Source organism: Neofelis nebulosa, chromosome 15 (genome assembly GCF_028018385.1).
Source record: "Neofelis nebulosa isolate mNeoNeb1 chromosome 15, mNeoNeb1.pri, whole genome shotgun sequence".
In the NCBI taxonomy this organism is placed as follows: domain Eukaryota; kingdom Metazoa; phylum Chordata; class Mammalia; order Carnivora; family Felidae; genus Neofelis; species Neofelis nebulosa.
In genome coordinates this window covers 11,438,060-11,450,669 of record NC_080796.1, presented here as the reverse complement: position 1 = coordinate 11,450,669, position 12,610 = coordinate 11,438,060, and the positions used below count along the sequence as shown (strand labels likewise).

General features: G+C 52.5%; 1 long non-coding RNA gene across 1 annotated transcript; it reads left to right on the top strand.

Annotated features, from left to right (window-relative positions):
- The first annotated feature begins 2,105 nt into the window (after positions 1–2,105).
- On the top strand, positions 2,106–12,610 carry LOC131495809 (uncharacterized). Its single transcript, XR_009254132.1, has 3 exons — positions 2,106–4,274; positions 4,447–4,619; positions 12,149–12,610. It is a non-coding gene; the product is annotated as an uncharacterized LOC131495809 (long non-coding RNA).

Genomic DNA, 12,610 nt, shown 5'->3' with positions numbered 1-12,610 from the left:
AGCTGATGCCCATCTGTGTCGCTCCCACGTTTGGGGCCCCTGAATCAGGCTGCCGGGAACATCGGTGATGTCAGTCTGTTTTAAAGAGTGCCTTCACCGAGGCTGCCGTGGGGGATTTCTCACTGGCCCTGTCTCCCCTCTGCACCCCAGCGGCCCCCCGGGTGGTATGCACGTGACTGTATCACAGAAGTGCCATCGGCAGAGACGACCGGGGCTGCAGAGGGGGAACATCTCTCCCTCCGATCAGGGGGACTTGGTGCGGGGGTGTGCTGAGCTCGAGATGTCCATTAGACATCCCGGTGGAAGCTTCCAGAAGAGAGATGAGCCTCTGCGGCTGGGGGCAGAGAGGAGGTCAGGGCTGGAGATGGGAGTCTGGGAGTCCTCAGGAGATGGACCCCACCAGAGCCGGAACCTGGTGCGAACACTGAGATGGTGGGGGAGGCTGCAGGGGCGGGGGTGGGGGGGGTGGGGAACGGAAAAGAGGACTGAGGCCCAGCCCTAGATGCTCGGCCTCGGGGAGCGAGCCACCCGTGAGGTGGTGCCCGGAGCGCGGGGCGGAGTGGAGCGCAGGGTGCTGGGCCCCCAGCCAGAGCTCCCACGTCTGCAGGGACCTTGTTGCTGTCCGCAACAGGTGCTGGGAGGAAGGGACGGGCAGGGGGTGATAGAGCTGACGCCTCCCCACCATGCGGCGAGGACCCACGGAAAGGAGAAATCCGGAAATGGCAGAGATCGCCGCGGAAAGCACATCGAGCAAAACGGAGGTGGAGACGTCAAAGGGTTCCAGATGGTTGCAGGGGAGGAGAGGGCGCGGGGGCGGGGAGGGGTGCGGCCGCGCAGGCTCGAGAAAGGAGCCTTTGGGTGTCATGCGCTTCACCCTGTCGAGCTGGATTTGATGGATAATGAACTTTCGGAGGACAAAAACAGCGGGCATTTGTGCACGCGCCAGCCCGCACACACGCGCACACACCTCACACCCTACACACACACGCACGCACCACAGAGGCTCGTGGTGATTCCTGAAAGGTGTGTGGGGGTGAAGGCCTGCTGTGGTAGTGGGGCCGGCAGGGGAGTAATCTGCCTCCACCTGAGGACCCCTCACTTGGTGACATCCCACATGCACGGCTGGGACATTTGACCCTTTATTCACGATGCTCTTTCCCAGCTCCGTGAGAGAAAACCAGAACCCAGGGAGGGTAGTAGGATCGACCGGGAGAGGACAGGGAAGGAAGTCAGCGCAAGTCTCTTCCTTCTCCCGGGTTCCACGCCTCCATGTGCTCCCTTCCGCCGTAGGGAGCACCGGGGTCACCCTCCCGCTCTGTCCCTGTCACTCGGTGACCTCCCCACCACGTCACCCCCCCCCCCCCACCACCCAGGCTCGTGAAAGACCATGTGGTCTTTCTAGTTTGGAGAACGGGAATTCTAGAAGAACGGCAGAAACGCATGTAGAAAATTCCTGAAATCCCTGGGTATCAGGAGACGATGACCCGAAAGAAACAGAAGGTGTGGGGAGGGGGCAGGAGGTGGCCACGGGTGAAGATTCTGTGATGACACGATGTTTGGCTATTTGCTTATTTCTTGTGGCTTTTGCTCCCGACGAGAGGGTCGGGCTGTCACAGTGAAGCGTGTGGTGTCACCCTGCTTTCATCGTGGGGGCTCTGGGGGTTGTGTGGGCCCTGGGGGTGTGGGGGCTCCAGGGGTGTGGGGGGAGTAGGGGCTCCAGGGGGGTGGGCCAGGGCTTTCACTGGCTTGAGGAAGAGAACTTGGGCATAGTGGCACCTGAACCAGAAAGAAGCAGCCAGAAACCAGGAAGGGGACTGCCTCGGGCTGAACGTTTGCGTGCCCGCCAGCTTGGAGGTTCAAAACTAATGCAACACATGATGGTGTAAGGAGTGGGGGCCCTGGGGAGGTGAGTCGTCCCGAGGGTGGAGCCCTCACCAACACAACTATGCCCTTGCCAGAAGATCCCCCACGTGAGGGACCTCCAGCTTCCAGGCCGTGAGAAATAGATGTGTGCTGTTTAAAAGTCTCTTTTTTTCTCAAATATTTATTTTGAGAGAGAGAGAGAGAGAGAGGGAGAGAGAGAGAGAGAGAGAGAGAGAGAGAGAGAGAGAGAGAGAGAGAATCCCAAGCAGGTTCCACGCTGTCAGCGCAGAGCCTGACCTAGGCCTCGAACCCAGAACCCACGAACCGTGAGATCATGACCTGAGCCGAGATCGAGTCCCACGCTTAACCGACTGAGCCACTCAGATGCCCCTAAACATTTGCTGTTTAAGCCCCCTGGTCTGTGTCGTTTGTTATGACAGACTGCGCTGAGATGGGGACGGAAAAATAGGAGGTGCTGAGGGGACAGTCAAGGAAGAGGAGACAAAGATTTAAAAAGCAGGTGGGGAGGGGACGGGCCTCAGAGGAAGAGGGGAGGCTGGTCCCAGAACTGGGTTTGGGTGTTGTTTTCTGGTCTGACACAGTGAATGAATATGTTCCTTTCCTGGGCTGACATAACACGTTGTCACAAACTTGGTGGCTTGCAATAGCAGAAATGAATTCTCTTGTAGTTCCAGAGGCCTGAAGTTCAGAGTCAAGGTGTTGACAAGGCCATGCTCCCTCCAGAGTTCTAGGCAGCTCCTGCCTGCCTCTTCCAGTACCCGGTGTCCCCAGGAACTTCTTGGTTTGTGCGGCATCGCCCCAGTCTCTGTCCCTGCCTTCCTGTGGCCTGTCCCCCGTGTCCCCCTGTGTGTGGGGAGTCTCAGCTCTCCCCTTCTCATCTAAGGACACCAAACACTGGATTTAGGGCTCACCCCTCGGCGAACATGATCTCATCTCCAGATCCTTAATTACATCCTCAAAAACCCTATTTCCAAATCAGGTCACATTCGCAGATGGGGGGACATTAGCACTTGGACATATCTCTTTGGGCACCACAGTTCAGCCCACGGCAATTATTTACATCGTTTTCACTTACATGCATGGTATTGTCTAGTAGGAGATACTCTTAGGTGTATTGGACAAAATTTAAAGTTCTTTTTTGTTTTTCATTTCATTTTGCAAAAAAAAAAAAAAAAAGGTAAAATGAATGGGTCCATAGAAGATATTAAAAATCTGGAGTATGACCGAGAAAAAAGAGAGCAGTTGAAACCCTGAAAGTGAGTACAAATCTCTGATAGAAGTTTCCCTGTGATCTCACTGGATTCCGTGTGGGATGATGTCCAGCAACACATCGCAAGGAAACACATACGATGGTGACATTTTCAGGAATCCCTGCGCTCGGCGAGTTTTCTAGTTGTATATTTGACTCAAATAAATGACTGTCCCAGCCGTTCATCGATTGAACTAACTCTGAACCCTGCAAGACACGGGTCAGATCCTGTGAGGGGAACCAACCGGAATGTGGCTGAATGTGTCCCGGGAGAGTTCACGATCTGATAGGAGAGGAGGACCTTGTCACTGGAGCCCACGCGGGACAGCCACGGGCATTTGGGGAAGAAGACCGCACATCCGGTTGGAGAGATCCGCGAAGGGCTTCCTGGAGGGGGTGGCGTGGGGGCTGGGCTTTGCAGGAAGGAAGACTGAGCAGGCGGTCACGGAAGGCAGGCCATTCCAGGCGAAGGCAGAAACAGAGCCTTGAGCGAGAGGTGTCGCGGTGCGCGTGGGGGAACAGGGGTGGTTCGTTTTGGCTGGTGTTGGAGTCTGTGGGAGAACATAGCGGGGATGGAGTGTAGTGAGGTCAAGGGGGGGCCAGCTCATGGAGGGTGTCCAGGGCCACGCAAAGGAGTCTGTTGTGCAGACACATCCTTCTCAGGAGGGCAGTTTGAGGGTTTCCAGTTGGAGAGAGCGGGAGATAGTTGGAAAAAGCACCTCCAAAGGGAGCGTGCCTGCTCCCCAGGGTCCGAGGGCCTGCACGGCGGGAACCGTGCCAGCTCTGGGCAGGGCACGATTCGTGTAAGACTTAGAGGGTGGGGTGAGGCCAGAGGCCGAGTCCCCCTGGGGACGCTCCCGCCATCACCCAGCTACGAGCGAACGGGCACGGATGGAGGGGAATGGCCACGGGGAGAGAAAACAGCAGAGCAGCTCCCTCTGAGACCTGATTTGTGAAGCGTGGGCTGAACTCCCGGCTCCAGGGGGGCCGGGTTGGGCGGATTTCGAGCTGGACGCTCACTCCTTGTTTAGGTTAAGACAACGCGGGCAATGGTTCTCTCGGCCTCTCCTCCGACAGTGTCTCCCTTGATGAGTTGCTGATTCTGAGGGTGATTCTGATCGTGGGCCACACACGGGCTGAGGTAAGGCACAGACCCCTCCGCCCACCTGGGGCTGGGGTAGGGGTGAGGGTGGGGAGGGGATGGGAGGCCACACTGGAAGTCAGACGGCCCCGTGGACTGATGTGTGACCTCAACTTCCCCAAGACCTTGGACTTAGCCTTGCTTCTCTCCTTCTCTCTCGATTCTCATTCAGCCCACCAGATGCCACCTTCTAGACGTCTTCCATCCTGAGGACATTGTGCTAAGTGAACTAGCAGTCACAAAAGGACAAATGTCACTTACAGGAGGTACTTGGAGCACCGCAAGAGACAGACAGAAAGCCACAGAGACAGAGACAGAGAGACAGAAAGCCACAGAGACAGAACGGTGGGTGCCAGGGGCTGGGGGAGGGAAGCTGGGGACATCGTGTTCAACGAGTTCAGAGTTTCAGTTCAGGAAGATGGAATGTTCTGGAGACGGATGGTGGTGATGGTCGCACAACAGTGTGAATGTGCTTACGGCCACGGAGCTGTACGCTTAAAAATGGCTAAGTTGGTAAATTTTAGGTTATGTGTGGTTTACCGCAATTAAAAAAATACGGACCGACATGTGGATGCTAAAAGGGCCCACAAACATGGCCAGCCCTGACCACGTCCATGGTTACCAGCCTGGGCCAGGCTGCCTTTATCTCCCATGTGGACTGTTATAATGGCATCTGCCTGGTTTTTGCTTCTGCCCTGGCCGCCGTCGTTCTATTCCAAACATCATCTGCTCAAAAACCTCTAAGCACCTCCTTCTGTCACTTGGAGTAAAAGCCGAAGCCTCTACATGGCCCACACGGCCCCTGGTGGCCCTCTGAGGCCACCTCTGACTCTTCTCCCTCCCCTACAGTGACTTCTTGACTTTGCAGTTCCCCAGATGGGCCAAGCACACTCCTGCCCCAGGGCCTTTCTACCTGCCATTTCCTCTGCCAGAAGTACTCTTCCCCACAGCTGCGTGCCTTAGCCCTTCACTTCCTTCACCTTTCTTCAGGTTTCAGCTCAAACGGCACCCTAGCAAGGAGCCTTCCCCGACTACCCTGCCCCTTGTCTCCCCCACACCATCCATCTTCCTTGCCTTCACACCAATCAACCCCTGCCATATTTGTTTATGCATTTATTCCCAGTTTGCTGCTCCCACTAAAATGTAAGTTCTAGGAGGGCAGGTCTTCCTCTGTTTGGTTTGCTGTTGTATTCCTAACACCCAAGAACAGTGCCTTGCTTGTCTTCAGTGCTGAATAAATAATTATTTAAGGGATGAGTGGGTTGAGACTTCTCACTTCTTAGACAGTGGATTAACCAGGGGAACACAAACCGCTCCAGATATCTCCAGCAAGAAGAGATTTAAGTCGAGGAATAAGGGTCTTGCAAAATCACCGGAAGGGTGGGGGTGCAAAGGTAAGGGGAAACCATCATAGCCCTGGGAGGTTTCAGAACCCTCAGGGACCATTGCCAGGGTCACATCTGCTGCAGCACCAAGGCACAAATTCCCTGGGAAATGAGGCCCTAGCAAAAGTCCTGTCCGCCATGTTTGCCTCCTCCTGAAGCGGGAGCCACATCTTCTATGTGGCTTCTAGACAGCCACATCTATCTCTCCCATCTTCCTGATGTCACTTGAGTGCTCTCATTGGCACAGTCTTAACCCGGAATCCTCCTGGTTGGTATTCTGGGAAGTGTAGTTCTCAGGCTTCCTCCTGGTTGGCATGCTGGGAAATGTAGTTCTCACGCTTCCTCCTGGTTGGCATGCTGGGAAATGTAGTTCTCAGGCCTGCAGTGCCTGCCATTAAGGGGGAGTATTCAAGAGTAGAGAACAGGGCTGACATCCCATGGAAGGCAGAGAATGTCTACCCACTTTGTTCTTCCTGCTTTATTCCCTTTGATGAAAGAGTGATCCCACAGATTGGGGTCTGTCAGACTTTGTTGTCCCACGTCCCATGTGGTAGGAATGTTCTGCCTCACATTTTCAGAAGGTAATGATTATGAGCTAGAGTTTACGGAGCTCTGTGTCAAGCACTGTACTAAGCCTCTCACAGAAATTACCCAGTTTAGTCCTCGGGAGGTGAGAATTATTACCCACCCTCATTCTGTAGGTGAGGAAAGAGGCAATGGAGGCTGAGTAACTTGTCCAAGTTTGCCTAGCTAGAATTTGACGGTGGAGTTTGAGTTTTTAACCCTCAGATCACACTGCCCTACACGAAAGGTACATACCAGTTCTGGAGAGTTCGGGCACGTGAAGGTGCAGAAGGAGGGAAGGGTTTTGCGAGTCTGGGTGAATTTGTCAATAACAAAAACAAAGACTACCTGCACGACGTCCTCAGAAGCTTGAAAACACACTTCAGGAGTGGTTCTCAAGAAGCACGTCCGTGGGCTCCAGGAATCCCCCAATAGCCACGCCCCTTGCTCACTGTCGCAAAGAAAGCGGAAGTAGGAAAAAACCAACTTGTGATTTGGCATTCGAATCCTTTCCTCGCCGTTTTAGCTCCCTTCGTGATGGTGAGCATATCGTTCAGCCTTCTTGTGTTTTGGGCACCTCATCGGTGTAAATGGAATAAGTATGTTAGGCTTCCCCAATGAAGAATGAGGGGAGGGGGGTTGGACTCACTTACCATAAATTACTCTGAAAATCCAACTGTTGAAGAGTCCTGCTCTGTGCAGGCAGAGATCGCACATTGGACTAGAGGATCACCGAGGTGTCGTTTAAAATTCATCAGTGACGGGCTTGCAGAGGAAGACAGTCACACAGTCCGCTTGATTTTGCAGTCGTTATTTTTCCGGTGAAAGCTTGCCTACACTTCCTTAACTTTAAATCCATCACTCCCCCTTTTAATCTCCTAGAACTTGGTGTGTTCCTGTCTTTGTTCTCACCCCTAGAAATGGACTCCCTGACACCGGCCTTGTCTTACTGTGGTTATTTTTAGACTTTATACATATTCTAGCTGCTGCTGCAGCCTTCACTGCTACCCGATTTCTCCTAGATTCCTTAATTACTTGTGATCGGACACTACATTTGTCTTTGGGGCTAGAAGACACTCAGAACAGAGCGCAGTGCTTGACGTGAAGTTTGAAGCGAGTTATTTCACAGGAAAAGGAAAGCACTCGAATACCGATATGCATTCATTTCCATCACCAACGTGCGTTATTAAGAGCCACACCCAGTGCTGTCCTGAATGTTAGGGATGTAAAGATTAAGGACATGGCCACTGGCCTCGAGGAGCTCACAGTGGGTATCATGCACATAATTTTGAACACTTTCATGCACATTTCAAATCTTAAGTTGGACCGTCTTAGCAACCACCGCATGCCTTAGCTTTGCACCGTGGCTATAGAACCCTAGGCTTACTAGGGACAAAGACAAATGGAAGCAGACGTGGGAACAGCTTCCACCCAGCATTGTTGTTATGAGGGATGGCAGGGGAGATAAGACGCAAGAGCGAAAGTTTATTATTAATTTTGAGCCAAATCTCTCTCATTCGTCTTGTAGGGAAAATTGCTTTCTGGTTGTCAAGCACTTCGAGTCTGGCATTCCAAGTCCACACCCTTGGTGTCAGAAGTGTGATGCTTTGGCTTGCTCCGTGCTTTTTGTTTTCTCACACTTCTGAGACCCCGTATCTTGACACATTCTTTCAGTTCCTTCAGGAGCTTTGGCAACACCTCTCCATGTAGCGCAGCTCAGCATTTCATTTGTTGCTGCAGATTCCTCCTTAAAGATTGTGCATGAGGATGACGGCTAAGGCGAGAGCCAACACTTGGTCCCGGGCCTCCCTCCCTGCCTGGGGACCCGGGGAGGGGAGTCACACATCACAGTTTGTGGCCTCAGGTCTCGGGTTGTGCTTTCAATCCACGCCCCCGGCCGTGTTCATCCGAGAGATGAGATTGTAAGATTTGCTACAGGAAAAGCTTTGCTATAATAAATATCTGGCATCTCTAGTGGGGTCTCTTCACCCACCAAGTAAGGGCAACTCTCCAAAGGCCATCTTGTACCCCAGGCACGGCTTCTGTTCTGTGAAACCTGGGTGTTCGCTGTTCCTCCTCCTTCTGAACCTCCTTCTCACTGGAGGGAGTTTTTCTTTCTCTTTCTATGCACTTTTGGTCCTGGGCCAGTATGGAGGCCAGTTGACCCAAAGCAACACAGGGTTTCTTCCGCTCGGAATAACAGCCTCTGTTTTTTGTTATTGCTTCTTTAGCTGCCTGTGACTCAGTCTTCAGGGGAAGGGGTCTCACCCACAGGACCTAGCGCACAATGGGCACTTAATGATTGTCAGTTTTATTCGTGTGCTCTGGGAAGCCCTGCCCCTGACATTGCACCCGGCTGCCTGTTATCGAGCGGAGAGTCAGATCAGCCAACAGGCCGTGGGCCGGGATTTCTCTGGGCGCATCCTCATTCTCCTGGGACTTGGTTTCCTCATTCTTGATGTGGGAGTGAGAAGGCTGCCTCCCTCACAGGTGGCTGCAAGGAATTATAAACCAATAAAGTGATTGCTTGGCATATAGCTGAATGTCAAGGGCAATATAAATGCTTAATCTCATTTATTCAGTAGTAGTTGGGCGGCCACGTGAATGTTGCTGTGGAAACCATAACTCCTGAATTCCCTGATACTTGTCGATGTTGTTGTTTTTAAATGAGGCTTTAAATTTAAATCCTGTGACTTAAATATATATATTAGAAAAGTAACAAGAAGGATCATGCTTGATCTCAATCACAGCCTTTTTATAAGAAACAGTGTGAGCGGCCGTGGTCTCCCCCACCCAGGAGCATCTGTCCTCTGGCTATTCTCACCAGATCTCTCTTTTTGTTCAAGGTCATGGCTCTATTCATTCATGCATCCACGCACCCATGCACCAACCCATCCATCCACCCACCCACCCCCACACTCCCCCACCCACACACCCACCCATCTACCCACTCACATCCCCACCCCCCCACCCCCAGCCATTCATCCACCCATCCACCCACCCACCTATGCCCCCTCCCACATACCAACCCCTCTATCCATCTACCCACCCATCCATCCACCGGCCCACCCACCCATCTATCCATCCATCCACCGGCCCACCCACCCATCTATCCATCCATCCACCCGCCCATCCACTCATACACTACCCCCTACCAACATCCCCCCCCCCACCCATACACCTACCCATCCCTTCACCCACCCACCCACCTTCCCGTCTATCCATCCACCCACCCACCCACCCACCCACTCTCTGAGCATCAGTCAGCATACCAATCCACCCATCCATCCACTGATCCATTCATCCAGAAACACTGCATTGCCAGCTCATGAGTTAGAAATGGGACCAAGCGTGAATGACTCAGAACCAGTGGTTTCACAGCGAAGTCGCAGCCCGGAGAGAATGTCTGGGGCGGCGGGAACACGTGATGCCGGAATGTGTGCAGCCAGTGCGAACAAAGGCAGAGGCCACAACAAAAGGAGTGGTTGCTGATGTGAGAGTGGAGGCTTCAGCAGTTCAGAGCAGGACCAGGGGCTCCTCCCGATGGTACCCCGGGCTCAGGCAGCACCCAGCTGGGAGATGCCCACGGAAGGTGCACTGGTTGGAAACATTGGTCCTGATTTGAAGCCCTCATTGGAGGAACTCCGGGAATCCCACCCCTCTCGTTTGCTCTCCTCTGAGAACAGGGTCTTCACCTGGCTATCTCCCTCCCCCGAGGTCTTTGAAGCTCTTCCCTGAGCTGTGTGTGCCTTTTGGCCCCTTGCCTCCTCGTGGCTGGCTGATGGCTCCCAGTGACTCCTGGTTGCTCCCATGGCTGAGCAGACAGCCCGCTCCTCCTTGCTCTGGCGGTTCCACACCGAGATCCTACTATCACCACTTTTTTTTAAAGCACCCGTTCCCAGTTTGGTTTCCGAGTCCTCAGTTCCCACCAGCAGTCAGCCAGTATCGCCTGGTGCCCTCCCTGTTGGGGACCCCTGTTGGGGTCCGCTCTGGTTGATGTGACGATGCCCGCCGTGCCGGGGTTCCTGAAGTGGCACACAGGTGAACCTTCTTCCTGGGGATTCTAGTTCAGAGGGTCGTTGTGGCCGTATCCCTTCAAAATCAAACACACCCTCCTCCTCCCGTGTGCCTTGGGTTGAAAACACTATTTCCACGTGGTTCTTGTCCCACTCACAGGTCTGCAAGCCAGCCTCGACACCTCCTCCTTCCCCCACAGGCCTCCACGTCTCCACGTCGAGCTGGCTGAGTGCTGATGGTCCAGAACAGATTCCTCGTTCCCACTCCATTTTGCCTTTCCTGCCACTTTTTGTTTATTTATTTTTAATTTTCCTTAATGTTTATTTATTATTGAGAGACAGAGAGGGACAGAGCATGAGCAGGGGAGGGGCAGAGAGAGAGGGAGACACAGAATCCGAAGCAGGCCCCAGGCTCCGAGCTGTCAGCACAGAGCCCGATGCGGGGCTCGAACTCACAAACCGCGAGATGGTGACCTGGGCCAAAGTCGGACGCTCGACCGACTGAGCCACCCAGGCATCCCTCCTGCCACTTTTTAAAAACAGCTTTCTTGAGATACATCTTACACATAAGAAAAGTCACCCTGCTTGCATGCACCCTTGTGTTTTTGTTTTCGTAGATGTGCTGGCAGCTGACATCATAAGGCAGTTTCCAACAGCCTGTGAGCTCCCTCGGGCCAGCTAATCCCTGCCCCTCCCTGAGGCCCAGCAACCGCTGACCTGCTTTCTGTCTCCACTGTTTGCCTTTTCTGAGCATTTCCTATGAATACAATCCTACAGTGGGGTGGTCTCTCGTGTGCTTTCTTTCACTCAGCCCAAGGCTCGTGAGGTGCATCTAGGGGCCAGACTGCGTCAGAACTGCTGGTATTGTTACCGCTCCGTGTTATTCCGTCGTATGGAGATAGCACGTTCTGTGCAACTGACCGTAGACGTTTGGTTGTTTCCGCTTTGGGGCTATGACGAATGATGCTGCTGTGAACTTTTGTGTGCAAGTTTTTGTGCGGACATATTTTTTTTTTCTTCTCTTGGGTCGATACTTAGGAGTAAGAAATAATGGGTAGGACAGGAATTTTATATTGAACTTTTTGAGAAATTGCCAGACTGTTTTCCAAAGTGGGCACACCGTTTTACATTTCCACCAGCAATGCACGGGAGTTCCCATTTGTCCATATCCTCAACGATAGTAGTTACTGTGTCCTTTTTCATTTCATTATAGCTGTTCCAGTGGCACCTCATTATGGCTTTTCATTTCCATTTCCATGATGACTAATGGTGTTGACCATTATTTTGTGTGCTTATTAGCTATTTGTTAACTTTACAAAAAAATTTTTTTTAATGTTTATTTATTTTTGAGAGAGAGGGAGACAGAGCGTGAGCAGGGGAGGGGCAGAGAGGGAGGGAGACACAGAATCCGAAGCAGGTTCCAGGCTCCGAGCTGTCAGCACAGAGCCCGACGCGGGGCTCGAACTCACAAACCACGAGATCATGACCTGAGCCGAAGTCAGACGCTTAATTGAGCCACCCAGGTGCCCCTATGAAGGCATTTTTAGTGGCTGCATGTACACCATGGTCTGATGACAGCGTAAGGTATTAAACCCATCCCCTACAGATGCATGTGTAGGTTATTTCTCTTCCTTCATAATTATAAACAGTGATTCATGGGATGCCGTGATCCCTTGTGATAAATGGCGGCATGGTCCGTGGTCATCACATCTGGTGCCCAGTGTCAGCGGGCTGAGCACTCATTGTCTGATCCTCCTCTCTGGCTTTAGTAACTGGCCTTTTTCCCCCCCATCCTGAATGCAAAATGAAAATAACAATAAAACATCTATCACTCCAGCCCCACAAATTCACACCCTTTCTCTTTCTCTGCCCTTATCTACTTCGGACTGAAATCACACTTGGAATTTAGCCCCAAGGATGAAATGATCAGCGATTGAAGTGATCGTCTGAGAGCGGAGAACCTTCTTCCTTAGCTTGCAGGGTAACCACGCTCCTCTGACACTGTCGTAGTGGCCAAGCAGGCCCGTGAAAGTTACCAGCTTGCTGATGACTCCTTGGCAGCGCACACGTGATCATATCGCCCCCGGGACACCAGTAGATCAAATGCAAATATTGTTTGCATATTCATCAAGATACCACATGGACAGTGCAAGCTGCTTCAATTTATCTTTCAAGGAGAAACTCAGCTGCCTCTGGCACGTGCACGGCCCTGGCTCCACTGGCATGTCTGTGCCTGAACCGATATGGAAGTTATGTTGAAAGAAAAATATTAACGAGGAGTGGACTCTGTTACCTGTCGCCCTCTGCTTAGCATTTAGAAGTTGCCAGCCTGATTGTGTTTTTCTTTTTCTCTTTTTTAATTTTTTAAAAC